General features: G+C 36.0%; 1 protein-coding gene and 1 long non-coding RNA gene across 2 annotated transcripts in view; one reads left to right on the top strand and one right to left on the bottom strand.

Annotated features, from left to right (window-relative positions):
• LOC110256311 (uncharacterized) overlaps positions 1-24690 on the bottom strand; it is a 611762-nt gene that overhangs the window by 145267 nt on the left and 441805 nt on the right. The window lies entirely within an intron of this gene.
• LOC106508354 (uncharacterized) overlaps positions 1-24690 on the top strand; it is a 460477-nt gene that overhangs the window by 372392 nt on the left and 63395 nt on the right. Inside the window, exon 4 of the long non-coding RNA XR_014824157.1 lies at positions 19831-20287. This is a non-coding gene — a long non-coding RNA (uncharacterized LOC106508354). The remainder of the gene's footprint in view (positions 1-19830; positions 20288-24690) is intronic.

The raw sequence follows: 24690 nt of genomic DNA, 5'->3' as shown, positions 1-24690 counted from the left end.
TATAAAAACCTAAAAGAGTTCTAAAAATAAAGTTAAAAATAAAAGGTTATAGATTAATTGAGTGTGAAATGTCGAGCTAAAAGATAATTCGCAGATGATTAAACCATCATATTTGTAATGAGTGGTACAGCAAGAAGGGCAGCTGGTTTTAGGTAGAGGATAATTGACAAATCTCCTCCCTTCCCTTCCCTTACATTTTAGATGTGTAGTATAAAAGCCTGGGCTATTATTTGCTGATGGCATTTCTGGTCTAGAATTTCACAACGGGTCATATCAGGCAACCACAGCTGGCAGCAAAAGAAGGGGGAGGCAGAGCTATTTTCCACCCCAACTTTTTTCTCTAGACTAAATATGCACTGGACTTCAATAAATGTTTAAGTAGCTCTTTGCAAAATTTCAGAGAAAGGTTCCCAAACAATATGTAATTTGTGTCTTTGTTTCACTAACATGGTCTTGCCTTTGTGGTCAAAACTTTAGAATGTAAATTCTTACAGTCTTCCGTCCTCTTTCCTATCCAGTTTTTTTTTTTTTTTTTCTGCAGTCCTTTATTTAAACCTCTTAAATTCAATACCAGTGATAGAAAAAATATCTATAGGATTCAATACCAGTGATAGAACAATAGAATTCAGATCCCTGTCTATTCTTGTTCTTTGCTATCTTTGCTACCTTAGGCTTAAGATGGATTTAACAGGAGCTGTCACCTGCACCAACTTCTGGGAATCCTAAAGGAAGGAAGTGTTGTTCACTTTCTTCTTGTGCAGAAGAGGCAGTTGGTTCCTTCTTTCTTTAAATGAAATTGTGGCCAAGTTTTCTTCTAAAGTACCTCAGAATATACCTTGCCACCAAAATAATGAGATTTGATTTTAAAGATGGCCTAGTTGATTGGAAAACCAGAATTCTGCCCTTTACCACTCATTTGTTCCTACTTCTTGTATAATAATAATTCAGGTATTATTACATAAGAAATATCCTCTTCTCCAGTCTGGCTTCCCCAAAATACTTAATTAGCTGATGCTTCTGCTTAAATCTTCAAATGAGAAAAACTATACTTGCATATTTTCCCTCTGGGAGTTATGTGTCTTCCCCAAAAGCAGAGGTGGCTGTTGCAGATTATTTCACCCAAAACTCATGATCTCTAACCTCAATCATATGCCCTACTGTTTCTAGGTGATCCCTTGAAGGTATTTTATCTCCTGGGCTTTCAGATATGTAATAACTTCTGAAGGCAGATTTCCTGGTTTCAAAGCCTGACTCTCTTAACTTACTACCTGCATAACTTTGAGAAGATTATCACAACTTAATCATCTTTATGACTATGTTACCTCATCTGTGAAAGGCAGATAATAATTCACCCTAGTATTAAATGATTTATTTTGAGTAAAGTACTTAGAGCTACACATAAAATGAATATGATGTAATGATATAAATGCTATCTCATTATTAATCTTGAATATTCTTCATCTTTGGTTCCTTCTCATTCACATTTGAACAGAGTATGTTTCTTCCACCTTAGGAAAAAACAAATTAACAAACAAAATCTTCCTTTATCCCACATCTTCCTCCAGTGACAGTTCTTTTTTCTCCCTGTTATAGCCCCAAATCTCATGTCTGTATTTAAATCTTTAATCACTTACCTCCTGCCATTAATATCACTTAGACACACATAATTAAAATATTTCCATCTGGTTTTTAAATCTTCTGAAATCCTGCATAAACTTTATCTAAAATCAGCAAAAATTCCCTGTTGGCTAATAAACTTTTGCCATACTGATCTCTCTTCATTTGACATTGTTGAAACATTATTTCCTGTTTAGTTTTTATTATTTCCTGTGTTAGTTTCTTACTATGTCACAAGCTGTAGCTGATCCTTCTTCATGGGCCCATTTTCCCCTGCTTTTGTCTTAAACATTGATGTCTCTTGGGTTTCCTTTCTAAACCTCCCTTTCTTATAATCATTTGTTATTCCATTCATTTGCATGGATTCAAAAATCAAATCTTTTTCTCCACTCTACCCTCTTATCTCTTTCTGAAGTTTATGAATCATATATCCACATCTACTAAAAGTAGGCATCCATACTTTTATGGCCCTCAAGCTCAAAAGTTTAGAATTTATTGAACTTGTTATTTTTACATGTCAGGGACTTTCCTTGTGTTCCTACATCTCAGTGAATGTCACATCTTTCGTCCCCTTCCTGTAAGGGCATTTAGATTGGGTGAGGGTCCTTCCTAACAACTTCATTTTAACTTAATCACCTCTTTTTTTGTTTGTTTTGTCTTTCCTTTTTAGGTCACACCCACAGCATATGGAAGTTCCCTGGGCCATAGATTGAATCCAAGCTGGAATTGCAACCTATGCCACAGGTGCAGCAATGCTGGACCCTTAACCCATTGCACCTGGGATTGAACTGGTGCCTCCATAGAGACAATCTGGATTGTTAAGCAGGAAGTCCCATAACTTAATAAAGGCCCTATCCTCCAATACAGTAACGTTGAAGTATAGAGGGTTAGAACTTCAATATATGAATTTAGGGGGGACACATTTTAGCTTGTAACACTGGCTGATGCCTGTATAGACTTCAGATTTCTCCTTTCATGTTAATTTTTTGCAAATGTGTTCATTAATTTTCCAAGTCTGATTTACATGCTTGCTTCTGGGTACTCCCATAAAACCCTGGAGTTTCCCCTTCAAAGAACGTGCTCTCTTATCTGCTTCACCCACTATATTTTTAAATAATATGAGCACAAAACTCTATGTTTTTGGTTACTGCAGTATTCCCAAGAACCTAGTAAGGAATATGGCTCACACATAAAAATCATAGAGTTAATGCAAGAATAAATGTATACATGTATACAATCTGCCTTGATTTCCTTCCTTGCCTCTTTTTCTAGTCTTATCATTTGTCAGAGCCCCACTGTCAATTGCAAGAGGAAACTCACTTACAGTTTTTTTATTCTGAATAGATTACATCCTCTACTAATTCTGAGGCCTTTGCTCATTTCTTCTGCCTAAAATTCCCTCTCTGAATTCCTTCTTAGCCCTTATAACCCTTGTTAATCCTCAGGGTTGAACTCCTCTAGGAAGCTTGAGTATCTACTGTATTTCCTGATATATCCTCTTCTGGGCTCATCACTCCCTGTTCGTATCATTGATCACCTCTACTAAGCCATTTGCTCCTCGAGGAAAGTGATTTCCTTCCTTGCGTATTTGTATTTCTTAAGGTTATCGGAGTAGCTGGCAATTAGTAGGAAATCAATACGCATTTGGACAAATGTGAGACAAAACTGACTGTAGTGACGCAAGGGTCTGTTGAAACTGATGGGAAGAAAACATTTTGGTTACTCCTTTAAATGCGCAGGCATTGAGGGAGAGTAAATCTGGTGTGCTACAGGAAGAGCTGAGTCCAGGGCAGCTGCAATAGAAGGAAAGAAGGGCAAATTGGTAAGGAATGAGATCTGATAAGCAATGGAGGGCAGATCACTCACAGCCATTTAGGCAGCTGTTAAGCCTTTTATTTCACCCTGAGTGAAATAAGAATGGAGAAAATTTTGATTTATATTTTGACAGTAGGCTTGCAAATAAGCTATGAAGGGTGGGGAATAGGGTATGGGGTGGCAAGGATGGAAGACCAGTTAGGAAATAATGATAATAATTCAGGTGAAAGATAATGTAGTGGGGGTTGGGGGTGTTCATGTTAGAGATGATGAGAAGTGGTTGGAGTCTGGATATATTTTGACCGTAGAATTAACAGGATTATTGGATAGTAGGATATAAAGATGTGAGTGAATAAAATGAATGATTTTGGTGAGGATATGTATCTATTCATATGTAAGATACATCTTTCAATATCTATTAACCTAGCCTAGAATTTCAAAAACTTTAAGAAACTTGATGAAACTGGAGTCATAAATATATTTTAGGACTGATGGTAGACTATTTAATAAGACAAATATTAAAGCCTTTAGGAGAGATTAAAAGGAAAATTTTATTTGACATGCTATAGAAGCATATGTACAAACAGGGCCTAATTACAGCTGAAGGGAAGAGTGGAGGAAAGATAATGGAATTTGTTTAGAAAAAAATATTAAACTCTCTACAATGCCAAATTTTTCACAGTATCAAGAAATAGTAATTTGAAAAAAGAAATAAAAATATCACTACACAAAACTGAAATAAAATTTACCTAAAACTTTAAGGAAATTGTGTTATTTGAATGAAATATAAAAAAGTATTGTCTGTAACTATTGAAAGAATACTTTTTACTTACAGAAAGAAATACTACAGAATTCAAGGATTCATTCTTCTAAAATATATATGTATAAAGCTAATCATAGAAAACTTCCCAAAGCAAATAATTTGATGTATGTCAAAGTATACATTTAGCAAAAATATATCTTAATATTTTATTTACATAATAAAATAGTAATTCATTTTGGGAAGAATTTATTATTCCCTGCATGATTTCTGTTAAAATATCTTCCCTGTTTCTAGAACAAATTTGTTTAAATAAATAATTTTATTTCTGTTCACTTCTACAATAGAGATTTCCATTCATTTTTAAAACAGTCTTTTATACCGCTAGATGTGATTGGAATAAGAATAGTTTTAATCATTGATTTCTTCTTTGATCTATCTCTTCTTTCATTTTTAGATGACAGTATTTTTTTCCTATTTTGTAGCTAATGACAAAGAACATTTAGTTTAGTTGTTCATTGTCATTAGAATTGCAAGATGGAATTATAGTTCTATTTGTACTTGCAATTGTAGTTCTGTACAATTTTTTACTATTTTTTTGACGTCTTATAAAGAAATTATAAATATGGTCAGAAGATAAAGAAGAAAAATAGTTTTTATTTTGAGTGGAAGTGTCAAATGTTAAGAATAATTGTATTGTCAAAAGAAATAACAACATATTTCACAGCCTCAAAAACCCTACAGAGAACTACATCTCTCTCTCTCTTTTATTGGATTAAACAGAACCTTTCTCTTTCTTCTTTTCCTTTATATTTTAAACAATCACAGCATTAGGGATTGAAACACAATAACACATTTGTACTTAGCAGGTGTTTACATAATTATATTATACAGATATTCATTACAAATAGTGTTTTTCCATATAGTGCATTTAATATGGGCAGGCATACTCTTTTTCAAATGTACTTTAGTGTAAGACTGTAATTTCATCCAAAGGTTATAGTGGTATAAAAAAATGACAAAGAACATTTAGTTTAGTTGTTCATTGTCATTAGAAGTGCAAGGTGGAATTATAGTTCTATTTGTACTGTTTTGGAGCATTCATCAATTTAAATTTTAATAAATATCAGTTTTGTGCTAGTTTAATCTAATAAAAAAAGCATTATTTCTCATTTACTAGCCAGTTTCCACAAACCTCTTATTCTGCCTTCCCAGTAATTTCTACCTTTCTTAATCTTCCCATGATTCAGAATTTAATGTAGTGGTACAGTATTCAACTATAACTCCCTGAGTGTGATTTCAAATGAAAATATTTTACTTTGTTTTCAAAAAGAATAACAATAAAAAATAATCCTTTTAGTAATTTTTTATAGCATCACAGCATGATTTGTATAGAATACTAAAAACACTTGTTCAATTCAGATCAGTACACATTTATCAAACAAAAAAATGTATGCAAAATTTTAAGTATTGCATAGGATATAGAAATGGAAAAGACATTTCCTATCCTTACTAAGCTTATAGTACAATGGAGAGAGATGTTGCATAATTATAATGAAAGGAAGAAAATTACTGGAAGAGAGGTAAAAATTTGACAAAGCTATTAGATCTATAAGGTACATGTGGACTAATTGCCAAGGAATGTACTCAGCTGAAGATTCATTTTGGCAGTTTTTTCAGGTTTATACCTTGCTGGCATTGGAAAGATCAGATAAGTCTGAAAACTAAAGATCAACTTGGGAAACTGCAAGTAAGCAATGTAACTCATCACTTTTCTGAACAGAAATGAGCAAATGAGGCTAGGAATAAAGACACAGGAAAATGTAGGGTGAAAAATCTATCTAGAGGTTTCCCTGATGCTAAACCTCAATTTTCTAATACTAGAGGTGAGAAAGTGGATTTGATATAAATGACGTCCTCTGGGAATTCATCAAAAGGACATAATAGGGGTTTTTAGTAGGAAGGACAATAGGGGCTTGTCCTTGAAGAAGCCATTGTAGAGGAAGGCATTAATAACAGGGAAAAATTTCAATATGGGTACATATCATGAAAAGGTAAGTCTGGGTTTTCACTCATTCATAAGGTAGGCATATGGTTTTGGAGAATAAGCCTGAAATTTTAAGCTTGGATAAAACACACTGTGCCAGGTAGGGGATCAAACCTGCGTCCTGGCTCTACAGAGACATGGTGATCCTGTTGCACCACAGCAGGAACTCTTAGCTTATTTTAATCTAGAAGATTCTTTCCCTCTCTCTGTTCTTCATTACAAATTGACTTCTCGAGGAATATAGGCCAACTGTCTTGAAGAATATCTTAATGTTCTGGGTGAGTTTGAAGCGCAGTGTGTCACATCAAGGACATATACTGAATGGCAGGCTGTTAGTACTGATGAGTCATTTGTATTATAAAGAAGTTCTCCATGTTATTTTAATATGCACATAAGGTTTAGAACCATTGTTCTAAGCCAACATAATACATTAGCAAAATGAAAAAGCAAAGGTTGAAAAATAGAATTTTGGAGAATGACTTTGTAATTTACAGCACACTCAGGTGGAAATAGATTCACTAAAGAAAACTCCTACAAAGGACTTTCTTACCCCAATTTTGCCCAATCTGCCCATCTGTCACATGGGCCTACTTCTAAATTTCTCTAGGCTTTAGAAGTCTGTGGATATATATGAGGTGACACTAGTCTACAGCCATACCATGCTGAACATGCCCAATCTCATCTGAAGTGACACTAGTAAAAATGAAAATTTTATTGGCTTTAAACAGAATCCCAACACTCCGCAGTACACTTACTCTTCCAATATATTTCTAGGAACTCTTACTGTTGCTCATTTCAGTCGCTGCCCTCCTGGGCACTGAGGTCTCAGACTGTGCAAAGTTGTTCTCCTAATGCTCTTCTTGGCACCCTCGGTGTTTCTCGTTTCCTAGCACCCAAGTTTGGGGGCAACTGTTGATCAATACTAATAATTCTCTCCTATTCGTATTATATTCCAAGATAGGTCTCAAGTGTAAGAAGTTTGTGATCATAGTGTTTTACAGAATGGGAAGAAACTTTTCTTTTCACATTAATTTCCTGCTCCTAATGTGCAAGAAACTGACTAGAAAGATAAAGTCCATCCTAAAGCCAGGTCCACTCCTTCACTCTCAACTCTGAAGATTAAGGACTTTCTTACTGGGTAAAAGTCACATGCCTGGCTTGTTGTCCTGGGATTCTCCTGGTTGAATTAGATCCATATTGTTTGCTTTATACAATTATCTGTATACTAGTTGAGCTGAGCAATTTTTACTTCAGGGCTTTCTTTGCTATTCCAGGTCATGCACACACCTCCCCTAGTGGGAGAGGGGGAGGACACAGGGATCTGCTTTTGTTGGTTGGTCTCTTCTACTAAGTGCCCTTATGGTGTGAGCATCTCTCCAAGATAAGATGCCTTTTGTGCTTATAGATGCTTTGCTCTGCTTTATGAAAAATTTAAGGAATTTCCAAGATGAATTTTTACTATGCTAAATTTTAACCTTACATGTTGGCCTCAGAAAAAGTGTGACCAAACAAAATGTCCTGTGCTGGTTCTGAATCTGCCTGCCTTTTTCCTGCTCTGTTGAGTCATGGATAGCCTGATGATCTCTGCTGGCTACATCTCCAAGTTGCCTAGATTACCTCTGTTCCACTGAGGTTTGGCTCTTAGGGAGTTCTGTCAAATATTAAAAGACATGTGGAAAGGAGATGGTACAGTGCTTTCTCCCTCTGACTCTGCCTCAGATGGTGGAGAGGCAGTTGTCACTTCTTATATTTGACCCCAAGTGCTTCTGATGCAGATTCATCTGATTTTCGTGAGACCCTGGTTTCCAGTAGCATCTTCAGATCTCAGTCACTTCAGCCTAGGGCAGTTGTTAGTCTCTGGATTGCCTCACACTCCCTGATTTGATTGCCAGACTCTTTTGACACTTTTACACCAATTTTACTGCATTAAATTCTCTCTGTTTATGACTTAGGATGGCTTTATTTTCCTCATTATGCCCTCATTTACAACTTCTTATTATTAGAAGTCACCCCAAGTGTCAGGCTTTCAAGGTAGGTTAGCAAGACTGGGTTACTTCCCTAGTTGAATGTGATTATAAAAACGACATCCTTGAAGGTGGAAAATAGGATAATCTTAATACCTGACATGCAGTGGCTTAAATCACTTACATGAGCCCATGATTTCTTGGAATGAAGTGCCAGTCAAAGGTAGGGCTTTGGGAAAGCAAATAGAAGTATGGTATTAATACCAGTATGGTACTAATGAATTCAAATACAACTCTTAGAATATCTGCTTCTGACAGATTTGAAGAATATACAGAAAGAAAATTACAGACTCAGGTGTTTGAGTTCTTTGTTCATGTCATGGTTAGAGAACCACAGAAATGTCATGGGCACTTCAGAATAATGTCTAATCCTCTGTAGTAGCAGAGAAGACATGGCAGAGGATTAGACCCCAAGTCCAATGAAATACATCATAGAATTTAACTGGAATATACAAACCTTGAAAAGGGTCTTATGTTAATGTTGAACATGTACAGCAGCAGTACATTATGAAATGGAATTGGAAAATAAAGTTTTGCTTGAACAATTCTGAAGGCACAATAGCATAAAAAGACATTGTGTGCCTGCATGACACCTACTTCTGTGGCATTGATACTCCTTGACTAATCAACAACTATGGCCTCTTATGAGCTCTCTGTGATCAGCTGCTGAAGGAAGAAATGGTTGGTCTTGGTTTACACAGAATTTGCAGAATATCTTGGTGCATCCTGTACATGGGCTGTTGCCAGGTTACAGTCCTCCCCTAGGAGTGATCATGGAGGGTGGTGATAAAGATCAACCTTCCCATAGATAAGGCTTTGGACATTATATCTGGTTGTTCATTTTCTTTGTCCAATGAGAGATGAAGTTCTACTCTCATTCACGACAAAGATTATTTGTCCTCCTTGGACAGAGATTTGAAAAGAATAAGATGGATAGATTGATGGCAAGCAGGTCCAGAGGAATTCAATGAACAGACTTCCAAACAGATATGATGTCTCATATTTGTCCACCTGAGGGCTTCTACTGCCCAAGAGGATTTCACTAATCATGTGGGAAAGGTGCTCTGCCACAGATCTGGCAGCCTTCTTTCTCAGGCATTCTGAGTTTGTTGGTTTGTCTATTTTCTGACAGGCCCATGATAAACATGGCCATATTAGCAGCATATAGGCTACATATGGTCTCAGAAACATGGACTTCCCTTCATCAAGATTGCTCTTACTCTTATCTCTGTTGAGTGTCCAAATTCTGAACTTCAGATGCCAATACTGAATGTTTAGTATTATACCATTTTCTAGAGGTGCTGGTCCACCTGTTGCAGGTGGATGACATTAACCCTTTTACACTGTGAAAGTAAAATTTCCTCACTGGTATGAATACCTATTCTCTATTTTTTCTAATAATGGCCTTAAGGTCCATGCATATTATAATGTATGACAATATTTTCTTTTTTAAGGTCACATACTATTCCATTGGATATATAGACAACATTTTCTATATCAATTTATCCACCAATGGACATTTACATTGTTTCCACATCTTAGCTATTGTCAATAATGCTGTAGTGAATGTGGAAGTGCAGATATCTCTTTGAGATTCTGATTTCAGTTGTTTTGGATATTTACCCATAAGTGGGATTACTAGATTAAACACTTTACATGACATGGATCTACCTTCCACCATGCTCTTTTAGCACTGCCACCCGTAGACTTAGAAAATTCCTTATGAATCATGATGTTATCCCATATAACATTGCTTCTGATCAATAAACATATTTTGTTGCAAGAGAAATGCAACAGTGGGCTCATGCCTGGGGAGTTCTCTGATCTAATCACACACCCCATCACCCAGATGCAATGGACCTGAATGAAAGGTGGATAGCCTATGGAAGATAGTTATGGTATTTAGTGGAATAGCAGGTGACATTAAAATGTTCTCCTACAGCATGTAGCATATTCTTTGGATCAGCCACACTTAGTATGATGCTAGTTCTTTCATAGCCAGCATTCTCAAGTCCTGAATCCAAGAAGTAGAAATGACAAGGGTCCCTCTCACTATTATACATAATAATCCATTCACAAGACATTTTCTTTCAGTTCTTGCAGCCTTGTCCAAGTGTCTACCATGAGATCCAATAATGAGCCAATTAAACTGGAAGTTGAATCTACTACCTGACTGCTTTCAGAGGCATCAAGACTCAGACCTCTGAAATAAAAGGCAGTGTCAAGGTTATAATATTAGCAGGGGTGACTGTTCTAAACTATCAAGGGAAAAAATTGGGTTGATGCTCTAAAATAAGAGCGAGAAACAGCATGGAATTATCTGGAGCTCATTACTTCCTTGGCTGATAAAAAAAGGCTGTTCCATAAGGGCAAAACCATTAAGCATTCAGACACTTCTGGAATTAAGTTTTGGGAGGCTTCTTCTTGTAAAGAATCCTGACCAGTTGATCTGAGAGCAAGGGTAACATGGAATGAGTAGGGGGAAGAGGAAGTGATAAATATCAATGACATCTTCATAGCCAGGTTCAGAACCGAGGACTCTAGCAGCTGTCCATACCTGTGTGTGTATATTATATATATGTAATGATTTTAAATATACATTTTAAAATTTTCCTACTTATTTTGTATAAGGAGTTTTCATGTAAAGTACATAGCCTTACATTCAGTTTGTATGCCACCAGACTCCACGAGCTGTGAGATCTGGACTAGAAATTTCCTATAGACATTGTGTGAGAAGGATACAGTGTTGTAGAAAGGGCAAGAGCATCTCAGTCTGTATAAGGGATATTGCCTCATATTAGACAGAAACATGACATCATAAATGTGACTTACGTACAGACACAGAAATTAGAATGACTGCTGAGTGACAAAAAGGAGGAGATAGCTCATCCTGAGTCTGTTTTTTTTTTTTTTTTTTTTTTTTTCAGATTCATATGCCTTTGTATCTCAGGTGTAGTAACCTCTGAATATTTCATTTCCCATGCTCCCTTGGCTGCTGATTTCCTGTGTGATTCAGCCAATGGAGGACACTGAAGAATGGGGTGAAGAAAGGGAGAGAGACCAGGGTATTTCTGCCCCTCTAACTCAGATATCTCTAGCAGCACTGGGCTTCCCAGACCCCACTTGACAGTTTTAGCTTCTACTTCAAGACATTCTGCCATTCAGTGGTGACCCATCCAGCTCCTTTTTCTCCTCCAGCCTAGGAAGCAGTGGCTTCCAGCTGTTGCTTCCAGGGTAACTCACTGCCACATGTTTGGTTTCTCAGCTTCTTCCCTCATGTGTAAAACCAGTTCTCAGTAGTAACTTCTTTCTATTTTAAATATGCTAAATAACTTCTGCTTTTCCAGTTGGAACCTGTATAATACGTAAGTCTACTGTGTAATACTGGAACACCAAATCTTTTCTTGCGACCTTGGTAAAGGCTATCTATTCTTACAGTGAGGACAATATTCTTATAGAAAGACACAAGTTCTACCCTGATAGCCTTATTATATTCAATCCTTTTTGTTTGTGTTGTTTTAAAAATATGATTTGTATTTGTTGAATTTATTTTTTAAAATAGGTAGTATAGGAGTTCCCGTCGTGGCGCAGTGGTTAACGAATCCGACTAGGAACCATGAGGTTGCAGGTTCAATCCCTGCCCTTGCTCAGTGGGTTAAGGATCCGGCGTTGCCGTGAGCTGTGGTGTAGGTTGCAGACGCGGCTCAGATCCCGCGTTGCTGTGGCTCTGGCGTAGGCTGGCGGCTACAGCTCCGATTCGACCCCTAGCCTGGGAACCTCCATATGCCGCAGGAGCGCCCCAAAGAAATAGCAAAAAGACAAAAAAAAAAAATAAATAAATAAATAAATAAATAAATAAATAAATAAAATAGGTAGTATATACATATGGCACAACATTCAAGTAGTACAAATGGATAATATTTAGTAAAAAATAGATTTCCCCATAGTTTCCTATTCATCCATTTCCTCCAGGGGGGACATACATTGTCATCAGTTTCTTGTGTTTTCCTCCAGAGAATGCATATACAAATACATAGACACACACAGAGTAATTTATGTGCACAATTTTCTGCACTTTTTTTTAATCCTACAATGTATTGGAAATTTTTCTATATCACTACATAAAAATATATATCATTCTCTCCAATAACAGCACAATATTCTATTACATTGGACAGTCCCAATATTTGGTGGACAATTGTTTCCATTATTTTGCCATTGCTAACAATGCTGCAGATAACATCCTTGCACATTAGGCAAGATATACCATCAGGTGGAAAGAGACAATATCTGAGTTATCACTTGGAGAAGGACTGCCCCCCTCTACACATCCCCAAATTTTTCTAAAATAAAGGGTTCAAAAACCCACCTGCACTGAACGGTGACTTGAGTGAGCAGAAAAATTTTCTTAATCCAATCTGTGTACTGGGTTGTTATTAGGTAGCTGGAAATAATTACCCCAACTAATGCAAGAAGTAAGAATAGTGAGTATAATTTATACTTCAAAGATGTTTGGAGGGAAAGATATAAACAAATAATCACAGAAACATATAAAAAGAAAAAAGTAAAGAATATTGGCAAAGTGAGAGAGAATGAAAGCAAAGGTAAAGGAAGCTAAATTTTCATTCCTCATTATAAAAGAGGAAAATATAAACTATTTTTCCCCTCCAGATTAGGTATGATGAAGAGGATGGGGAATATTGAAAGAAACACTGAACATTGTTTTGATATTTTGGGAGAAGTGGTAGACTAATAATCGACTGGTAGAGACCCAGAAATAATAGTGAGAGTGTAGTATATTACTGATAAGCCTTGAAAGGCTTTGGATACTGACAAAGTTAATGAAAGAATAATATTTGTTATTACAACTGCATCACTGAGATTAGATAGCCTAAAAATGTAACTGACCCAATTACCATGATTTTTCAGATATCTCCCAACAATGAAAGTATAAAAAATATGCAAACTGGTTGGAGATTGGCATGAAAGTGAAGATCACAGAAATAAAAGATTCTCGGTTGGCAGTAAGATAATATTTGAAGTGAATAATCTCGAGTCATGTATTCAAGCTGAGTAGACATATTAGTAATCTAAAAACAGGAGTAATAAAGTCCTACCAAAAAGGTTAGGAACAAGAGGTCACTGGAAGATGAGGAATGAAGTAAATAGAGTGTGTAAATTTTACGAGACAAACAAGATGATGACAAGATTGTGACTGAAATGGAATGCAGTCTAGGTCACTGGAGTTAAAGATATTGAGTGACTGAGAACTCAATATTTGCATGGCTATTTGGATCAAGAGATAAAATTCAGGATGCCCATGAAGAAACCTGCAAATTTCAGAGACGATGGTAGAAAACAGATGCAAAATATAGAAGACGAAACATGGTTTAATCTCAGCTTTACACAAATAATGGTGGCAGGGTGATAATGGCAGAATAACAGATTTAGAACTATTAATGAGTGGCAAATAGACAATCATCATGATCCTTGATATATTAGGAGTCAGGTTCAGTTAAGGAAAGGGAATGGAAAGAACACTTGAAAAAGTTTAACTGAAAAGGAAGTGATGGAGAATTAAGACCCAGGACTTTGAACATGGCAGACCAAAGTCAAGTATCTGCTCTATCATGAACTAATGGTGTGACCATGGGCAAGTTATTTTATTCTATAAAGCCCAGCTTCGTCATCTCCAATATTAAGATAATGATAATAACTACCTCATGAGATTTTTATAGAAATAGAGCTTAACAAACAACAGCAGTGATTTTTGGGGAAATAAAAACCAATGACTATAAGTATTATTCAGATAGCCTATGTAGAGAAAAAAAATAACATGGAAGGAAATGTGACTGATGGGCAGTAATGATTAGGGCCAGGAGTCCATTGAGGAAGAAGGAAGAACTAAGTTGGGACAAAGCTATGTTTAATAAAGGGGAGCATTGAATATGAAATAACTTTATATAGAAGACTCTTGGAGCAATATACATGGTCAAAATTATATTTGGAGTATTGTTTTGGCAGTGTAGGACACTGTAGAATTGTTTCATGCTGGGAGATTTGGTGATTGATTCCCACTGTGGGGATGAAGCCAATGCAAGGGCAAATGAATATATTGAATCTATCAACCACAAACTCCCCTTTTAGAATGGATAAGCAATGAAGTCCTATTGTATAGCAGAGGGAACTATATCCTATCTCTTGGTATAGAATATGATAGAAGATAGTATGAGAAAAAAATGTGCGTGTATATATACACACACAAACATATATATATGTGTTTTTGTGTGTGTATGTATTATATATATGTATATGTGTATATATATGTCTGTATATATATTCTGTGTTAAAATACACACGACTGGGTTACTATGCTGCACAGCAGAAATTGGCACAGAATTCTAAATCAATTATACTTTTTTTTTTTTTTTGTCTTTTTGCTATTTCTTGGGCCGCTCTTGCAGCATATGGAGGTTCCCAGGCCAGGGGTCTAACAGAGCTATAACCACCAGCCTACACCAGAGCCACAGCAACATGGGATCCGAGCCACGTCTGCAACCTACACCACAGCCCATGGCAACACCAGATCCTTAACCCACTGAGCAAGGGCAGGGATCGAACCCGCAACCCCATGGTTCCTAGTCAGATTTGTTAACCACTGCACCACGACGGGAACTCCTTAATCAATTATACTTTAATAAAAATTAAAAATTAAGAAATGAATATGTTGATTGATACACTTGTATAGCCATTGTGTTTATGTTCTATAGGATTTTACTTAAATCAATAGGCTCAGCCCTAAGCAATGCATAGCAAAATCCAACCTGCCAACTAACAAACTGAAAAACCATTCAGGGGCAGGGTTATCTAATAGACATGAGAAAATAAACATTTGGATTCTTTGAATCTTGCTGTAGATCACTGTAATTTGGAAATACTAACATTTTAATGAGTATTTAGAAACGGTGATATATATTGTGTGTTAAAATATAAAATTGCATATTTTTCCCCTCCACTTCCTCTAACAATGCATCATTTCACTCACATTAATAAAACAGATGCTTCCATTGTTTTGTTCTCTTGCAAACTCTATGTGCCCTTAGAAGAAATAAGAAGACCATCCCTCCTGGCATGAATAGCTGTAACCTTTGTTCACCTACACTAAAGCGTTTCCTTTCCTCCTTCTTCCCTTTTCTCAGTGTATTTCTCTTTCCCTTCCTTTGCTGGAGAAGTCATTTTCTCCATTCTCCCCTCTTCTGGGTATGAAAACGTGAATTCTGAATTACTCCAACTTAGGTAACCCTTAGGATAATTTTTTAAGCAGCAGGAAACAGGGCTATCTGGCTGCGCAGATAATGATATCAGCTGCTTCCTTCCAAAACAACAGGTGCTTTGGCATAAAAATGTATATCATCATACTGAGATGATGACATCAGTTCATACTTCAGCTTAATTATAAACTACCTCCATTAATCCTCAAATAATTAAACATTTTGTGTGTGCTGCAAGGTGAAATGTAAAGTTAGAAGTGCCTGGATGTTTACTGAAATGTTTTGGAAATGTATTTTCTCTACCATGCATTTCTTTGTACATCAGCAGAATAAAATTTGAAATGTATTTCAGAAAAAGCTTATTTTGCTTCTACCAGAGAAAATAGAGGATGACATAATTAATTAAGTGTAATATTTTAAGTGTTTGCATGTGCTTAGAACAACCACATGGAATGCTAATAGCTAAGCAGGCTATATATGATTAAGAATTAATGGCAAAATAATTTTAATTAAAAATATTAAATATTTGAAGTACCTTCATTCATATTTCAGTTTGATATTTTCAGTAATAAATGCCACATACTTTCATTTATGTTGCATAAAAAAAGAATATTCAGTTAGTAGCATCTGATATGTAACATTAAAATTAGTACATCAGATGTTTTTAGTAAAAACGAAACTTTTTTATGAAGTAACACTTGGCTCATTGCTTATATTTCTAATATTCAAAAATTTCAGTTAACTATATTTGCTATATTATTTATATCATAAAACCCCAAATGGAATTATAAAACCTATAACCTTTCTTGATTCAGGAAAGAAATGTAACAAGTAAGACTACTATATCCTTCCTTTTTAACTTTAAAATATACAGCTGACCTTCTTTAAAATAGTTGTTACCTTCATGAGCCAGATGTGTTTCTAAGCACTTGTATGGAATAGATCCAAGGACATAGCCATTTATGAATCAATAAAGTATGCATTTGTCATTTGTTATTGGGTAAGACTTAAGCTGACATCTTTGACATGCATACAAGTGTCCCAGCACTTAGTAATTATATTAACAATTTAGTGGAGATGATTTTCTGGGGTAATGAGAGAACCGGAGTTTATAAAGTTGTTTTTTTTATCACAGAAGTAGATATTCCCATGGATGTTAGCTGTTCACCATACATCATTTTAAAAGTCCACCTTCCTGAGGTTATATGACAATTGATATAAAGTAAATTCTGTAAATTCCCAGGAGTGCATCGTTATCTGTTTATCATGAAGACAGCACAACAGCTGTACAAAGTTGTTCTTAAGTGGATTATTTTTTCCATTTTTTAAAATGTAACCAGTTAACAAGATTTTTTCTCTTGGTAGGCACATAATGATAAATTTATACAAGGAGAGTTTTATTCTTTCCAAGTAAAACTCAGACTGGAAATTTTCAGTGGATTTAGCTGAAACATTTGGGTGACCATATGGAGCTCTCCATGGCGCCATGGGACCACGCAGCTATGAAATCTGATCACTATCTCCCCAGTGACAGCTGGGCCTTTACACCATCAGAAAATTTTCAGACTTCTAATTTGTCATAACTACCTCCTGTGGAAAGGAAATATGTTATGTAGCCAGATACAAAAATTCTTAGTGCCCAGCACAACAAACAGTTAATTCCTTAACTGCATTTTGTGATTCACTATGGAGTCTTGTTTGGTTAAGGTTAGCCAATTGCTCCACCCATTCAAAAAGCCATTTTCATGGAACTGTATCCAGAGAAAGATTCCGTCACAGAGCTTAGCATTTTAAATACATTTAAATTGTAGTTGCTCTCCAGAAGTCTGTTATGCCGCCGAGATGTTTCATCTGGGTTCCATTGGCCCTATTGGTCTATTTAAGTCTAATGACTCTTCATTTGAGTAGTTGAATATTCTGCTATGGCTCCCAGTCCCTGCTTCTTTCTACATAGTGAGGCTGAAACTGTTCGCCTGCTGTGATTCTTTCCCACTATCAGCTGCTCACAGGGTTATTAAGTATCCCTCAAGCCATCCAAAGAGATAGAGATGTTTTTCCTCTCCCATTCCTGACCAGTTAGCCAGAGTTTCTGCTTGGGAGTCCCCTCATAACCATTCCCATCACAGAAAGAGCTCTTAGGATGAAGTCTGTATTCTTCCTCAACCCATGTGTCGTTGAAGACTCAGAAGTGAATTCAACTTCAACTTCAACTTCTGCTGCTCAAATCCTTTCATTTAGTAGTTTTCTTTTTTAAATGTATCATCCCAGTAATCATTTTTTAAAAATCACTTATCTTTGACTTTTTAAATGAAGGCCCTACCACAATCTTTAATTCAATACAGTGAAGAAAGACCTTGTGGCCTTTCCTTCATCTTCCCATTTTTCAATCCTTATATTAGCTATGTAGAGATTAGGACTGTATTTACATTTATCACTAGCTGCTCCATATCTTTAAGTGCAACCTAAAAGTCTAAAATCTATCTATACTAATTTCATAGTATAGTTCACCTAACAATAACAGCTAGCATCTACCCAGCACTTACTGTGTTTCTGGCACTAGTCTAAATACTTTACATGAACAACTCATTTATATGTTACAACATTCCTATGAGACTGACACAGTTGTCATCATTCTCATTTTAGAGATGATTAAGCCAAGGTACCAATTGACTAAGGTCACACAACTTATAACTATCAGATACAGGATTGAAGCCAGGTTGTCTGATTTGAGATCCAGTGCTGTTAATCACTACACCATAATACTTCTCAAACTAGGAATGTGGGAATTTAGCTTGGCACTGAAATGAACAGAAAAGATGAATTCTATTAGTTCTGTCACTTTGAACTAGCGCTGTGATGCTGACACCCGCTCTGGGTCTCTGTTCCCTCATTTTAAAGGTAACAAAAATGAGATTAGTTCTTTCCTTTTCAGCAATAAAATCCTAAGGTACAGGTTCTTTATGGGTGACTATAGTTCACAAATATTCTTATAAATACTGGTTAGTTCAATGGACAGTATTTAATACTATTTTCTTTAATTTCCATATTGCAGTTACTACACCCTATACAGTTTTTTAATCCATCAAGCACTTTGCCTTCTGTTATTCTTCAGTACATCAAAATCAATGAGAAGTGGATATTTGTTTAGTTCCATGCATCTACTATCTCATGTCTCAAATCTCTCCTGCTGATTTATCCATGTCAGTCTTCTTTCTCTGACCTCAGCCAAGTTGTTCTTCTTGCCAATCATACCCCATAGCATACATTAGCCATTCTCTACTTCCCTTCTTCAAGTGAGCATTACATCCTACTCATGAACTACTAAATTGGGGCTGAATGGAGTCACTTGAGCACTTCAGCTCAACTTTCAGCACTGCCTTTACATTGCACTCCTGATATCCCATGTCATTTTGCCATTTACAGAACATACTCAGTTTGCAGCTTTACCTAATTCTTCCAGAATGTCCACTTTAAACTGATTATGGGCTTTAAAGCACATCTACAAAATACCTTCACTGCAATACCTAGATAACCATTTGACTAATAATGAGGGACTATGAAAAAGTGGACACATGAAAGAGACTATCACAGTCTACCCCTTGATGTGAAGGTGCCCATATCCTAGGATCATATCTCCTTAAATCTTGTTTAACATCCAAGTAAATATAGTAACAAAACCATATTTCTGCTGAACATGAAACAATATCTTGGGAACAACCAAAAACAAAACTATACTTTTTCTTAAAAGAGGTGGAAACTTCTTGGGAATGTTCATTCTCTTCCTTTGATTTCCTACAGCTTAAATATTGTGAGAAAAAGTTAACTATTATTAATACACTTTCTGTTAGATGACAAAGGGATAACAGACAGAAAAAAAAAACGAAAATATTTGGTCAAGATACATGGAAATATTCATAACAAAATGAGGATGGAATACTCATAATGATTATAATCTTTTTTCTACAGTGATCATGTGGCCACAGCTAGTATTTATAATTACTTTATTCCATTACCCATTCTGCTGCTTTTGCACTCAGCTGGTCATAGTTCTTTACTTGGCGGCATGATCCATTCCATAACTTCATTCCTAAAGGGTTTGAGCAATTAGAAGTCCTACCTTAATTGACTTGTCATAGCTTTCTATTGACATTACAGAATTTGGTAATACCAAGAAATACCCTAAAGGATCTTCTGTATTCCAGATATATTCTTCCTTAACTGCATTGTGTAGTAGCAAACAAATTTACCTTGCACCTCAGCTCACAGAGTTGCCCTCTTTTTTGCCTGTTATTTCAGAGGCACGAGGAGACCACAGTGACCCTCTAACAGACTTTTTTCAATTAAATGGAATCATCTTTATGTCTCTTTATAAAAGAAATTTTCCCTCAGTATTAAGACTTCTGGACAAGCAGAGCATAGAGATCATGGAGACAAGAAGTCAACGTTTTTGCCAGTGGATCACTATGAATATTAGTGAATGGTACCACTCCCATGTCCACCCTTTGATGCTGGATCTATGAATCCTGTCTATCGGATAACAGTCTCATAATTGCAATGCTAATTCAGAGTGTATGCAGCTTCCTGGAACTTGTCTAAGTCCCCAAGATATTGCCACCTAGTTGGCACTATGACTGATTCTTCAAAAGCCATCCCAATCTTCTGGCCACCCAACTTCTTCAGGATGATGGGGAACACAGTAAGACCAAAGAATTCCATGGATATGAGCTTAATGATGCACTTCATTAGCTGTGAGGTATGTCAAATACAATGATATGTGAAATGGCATGATGGTGGATAAGGCATTCTTTAAGTCCATGACAGAAGCATTGTGTTCATGGAAAGCAAATCAATACTTAGAATGTGTCAGTTTTAGTGTACTAAAAATGTGCTACCTCTTTTATGATGGACTGTAGTCCAATGTAATCAACCTATCATCAGGTACCTGGATGATCACTCACAGGTATGATGTCTTATCAGGGACTCAATGTTAATGTCTAATGTGGGTGATTCAACACTCAACAATGGCTGTAGCCAGATCACCTTTGGTTAGAGGAAGTTGCTAAACCTATGTATGATATCTATCCTTGCAACCATGGCCACTTTGTTCACAAGCTGCTAGGGAGCTGGGAAAGGGCCTCACTGCTATTTGTGGATTGTGTAATCCCTTGTGCTTGATTATTACAATCCTTCTTTGCTGAGGTCACTCTTTGGTGACCATTTGCATGGGACACAAAATGTCTTTACATACTTTGCCCATTCAAAGAGATCTATTCACATACCTCTCTCTATCAGACCCCCTTGTCACCAAATTTCAAATTATGTTCCTTCCTAAATGCCTGATTATTCAGTCAAAAATTGACCAAACTCCATGAATCAGTATTGACTCTCACCACACTTAAACAACTTTATTATCTCAGAGCTCTGTAGGGAAAAACCTGATACTGTCTCAATAGGCTAAAATAGAGATTTTCAAGTACAATTTCATTCTTTTCTGCTATCTCTAGATAGGGTTTTTTTCTTGCATTTCCAGGTTCTGGAAGTTTTTCACATTTCTTAATTTTGTAGACTTTATCTCCAAAGCTAGCACAGTTGAATCAAGTCCTTATTACATCACCCACATGGAATCATTCTGATCTGTTCATAGTCACATCTCCCTCAGACTCTCTTCCTCTCGTCTTCAATTTGGAGGACTCTTGTGTTTATAATTAGATAATCCAAAGTACTCTCTATATGTCAGTAATTTAACCGCACTTGCAAAGTCCCCTTTGCCACATAAGGTAACATATTCACAGCTTCTAGAGACTAGGATGTGTACATCTTTGGAGAGTTATTATTTTATTATCACAGCCTATACTTTGTACTCAAAAGATTCAAATCAATCCTATGTACAAATTGTATTTACCCTGTTCCAAGGTCCATAGTATCTCAACCCATCATAGCATCAACTCAAAGTCCAACATCTCATCTATCATCTGCATAAAATCCCCCAAATTAATTATCATTAAAATAATTGAAATCATCAAAATATAATACATCCTTGTATAAAATTCTCTCCATTTGTTGACCTGTGAAACTAGAAAATTAGCTTCTCCCAAAATATAATAGTACGAATGGACTAGGATAGCAGTTATAGACTGCGTTTCTCAAAAAAAGGAGAAAAGAAAACCGAAAATGGGTAATTGATCCCCAAATTTTCAAAATCCAGCCAGGCAAACATTATTTGGTTTCGAGTTCTGGGAATAATGGGTCTACCCTCTGGACTTGAAACCCTACAATCTGAGCTCAAGGTTCCACCCTCTTCTCTTATGACCACAGCTCATGAGTTATCTTTCCCTTTTTATGAAATGATAGCATATGTTTGTTGCTGAGTAATGTTATCAGCCTGCTTCTTCCCTGGAGAATTTTAGAGATCACAAAATTTTCTTTTATTTTTCTTCTTTCTTATTCATTCAGTCCAAGCTGGCAGTGTTTCTCCTGGTATAACATTCTCAGAATCTTGTGGATTTCTTGCAAATGTCTTGGAGATTCACTCCAGTAGATAAACGTCTCCTCCACAAATCTTTCCTAGAAAATCTCATGTCTATTTTTGGCTTTTGCCTAGTTTACTGGGGGTATTATGAATCACATGCCTAATATCTTCAGAGAATATTTGTGTTACTGAATACTCTGATATTTTTATATTCTTGAGGTATTAGCTAAAGGCTATATAACCACATTTGATTTTTTTTTCTTTACAGTCTGCCTTTCTGTTGGGGAACATCTTAATTTAATGATCCTCTGCAATTTGGATAGGCTGAGAATTTCCCAAGTCATCAAGTCATAGTTCCTCTGTGATTAATAATACTTTTCTCAATATATCTGAGTCCTCTTGCATTTTACTATAAGCAGACAGAGGAAACCATGCCATAAATTTAACATTTTTCTTGGAAATCTCAAATAAATGTCAAATTTCATTGTTTCCAAATTCTGCCTTCCACAGAACTTCAGAACATAATTTTGCCACTAAATAATAACAATCTCCCCTTTCTTTAGTTTCTTACATTTCTCATTTCCTCCAGAGTCCTCAGCAGCAGCACCTTTAATATCCAATATCTCCTAGAATTTTGTTCATCACAATTGAGGTATTTGCAAAGATTGAGGTTTTCTCTTTAAAGGTCCTCGTTTCCTAACTTCTTAATAGTAGAGTTACTAACACCCATGTTGCTATTAATAGTATGTTAGAGCAATGTAGGGTTTTGTTGGGTTTTTTTTGTTGTTTTTTTGCCTTTTTGCTATTTCTTTGGGCCGATCCCACGGCATATGGAAGTTCCCAGGCTAGGGTTGAATTGGAGCTGTAGCCCCCGGCCTACGCCAGAGCCACAGCACCGCAGGATCCGAGCCACGTCTGCAACCTACACCATAGCTCACGGCAACGCCGAATCATTAACCTACTGAGCAAGGGCAGGGACCGAACCCGCAACCTCATGGTTCCTAGTCGGATTCGTTAACCACTGTGCCACGACGGGAACTCCTGTTGTTGTTTTTTTAAAATTACATTCTTCAAAATTCTTCCACCTTCTTCTCATTGCCCAATTCTAAAGCCACTTTTATATTTTTATGTATTTGTTAGAGCAGTACTATACTTCCCAGATACCAAAATCTGTGTCTGTCATGTTCAACCAGAAAACTAGAACTAGTAGGATATTAATATTAAGAAATTTGTTATAAGGAATGTTTTTATGTGATTTTGGGGGCTGGATAGGCAAGTCTGAAACTGATAGGGCAAACCATCAGAGAGGGCAGGCTATACCCCTTGGGCATGAGCAGAAGTTGTTGTCTACATGTGGAATTTCTTCTTCAAAGAATTAAGCTCATCCATATTATGTCAGATAATCTTAAAGTTACCTGCTTATGATCTTTAATTACATTTACAAAATACCTTCACAGCTACACATAGATTAGCACTTTATTTAATAACTGTGGATGGATGATAACCTAGCCAAGTGGACACATCAAAAAGACCATCACAATATGTTAAGTGTCAAAATGATTTTTCTTATCTTAATCCTTGCTCAGGAACTTAACACACAAGGAACTTAATAAAAATTTCTAGTTACAATTTTCAAATCTTTAAAAAGGAGTAGTAATACCTATATTGACCCAGTATAAGGAAGAACACTATAAATTGTTGACTATGGTATAGAGCACATAGTAGTTGTTTAATAAGTGTTAATTTTTCTGGTCTCTTTGCTTCTCACAAGTAGAAATAGAGTCTGTGAAATTTTTGTTGACCACTCCCAGAACAAACTGAAGTTAATTATGGACATTTAATTAGAACCTATAAAATAATATTACAATTATTTATTCTCCCTGTCTCTTTCTGATCAGTCTGCAAAGTTGTAGAGTTCCTAAGCCATGTTTCATCTTAGTTTTTCCTATCTCTAGTCTACCCTCCATATGTGTGAACCTTAGGGATTAGAAACTGTCTCTTTTGCTTCCATTGAAATGTAACCATTAAAGCACCATATTCATAGCAATAATAGTGAGGTGTTTTTCATGATGACCGTGATGATGACAATGATGACTATTTGCTATAGGTTGATGAATACAATTGAGCACAACATATTTGACAGGCACTGGAGATTCAAATCAACAGGACAAGTGACCACAAGTAGATTAAAATTTAAAGTTGAAGCAAATATTAAATAAATAAACTGATTCAAGATTAGTTAAAAAAGTAGCAGAGCTAACAGTTCTTGAGTATGTATTATGTTCTCAGCACAATTTTAAGGACTTTATTAATCCAATTAAAGAAAGTATGAAACACTATGTTTAAAGAAATATTAATGGAGACACAAAAGATTCAGACTATGTGAAAAGTTAATGGAGCAAGAAATTCTACTAATCTACTTTAGAATAATGATTTCTAATTTCTATTTTAAAATTCTTTAATGGTAGCTTATGGTTCAAACAGAAAGAGCTATATTGTTCTATGGTTTCTAAAAATTAAAGTTGAAGTTGTTCAACCTCATCATTGAACCCCAAGAGAGGGATAAAAATGACAGAAAAAAATTAAAAAGGAAAAGATATTCATAGAAAACTGTACATTGGCAATGTACCCAAAGTTCAACCTTAGTACTTTTGTTGAGCATGGCAACTGAGTGCAGAATCTTGCTG

This window comes from Sus scrofa, chromosome 13 (genome assembly GCF_054392235.1).
Source record: "Sus scrofa isolate SSC_HxYL_T2T_F1_AM1 chromosome 13, Sscrofa_HxYL_maternal_Yorkshire_Landrace_v2.0, whole genome shotgun sequence".
NCBI classification, from domain to species: Eukaryota; Metazoa; Chordata; class Mammalia; order Artiodactyla; family Suidae; genus Sus; species Sus scrofa.
Note: the sequence above shows the minus strand (reverse complement) of the source record. Positions and strands in the feature narration are given on the sequence as shown.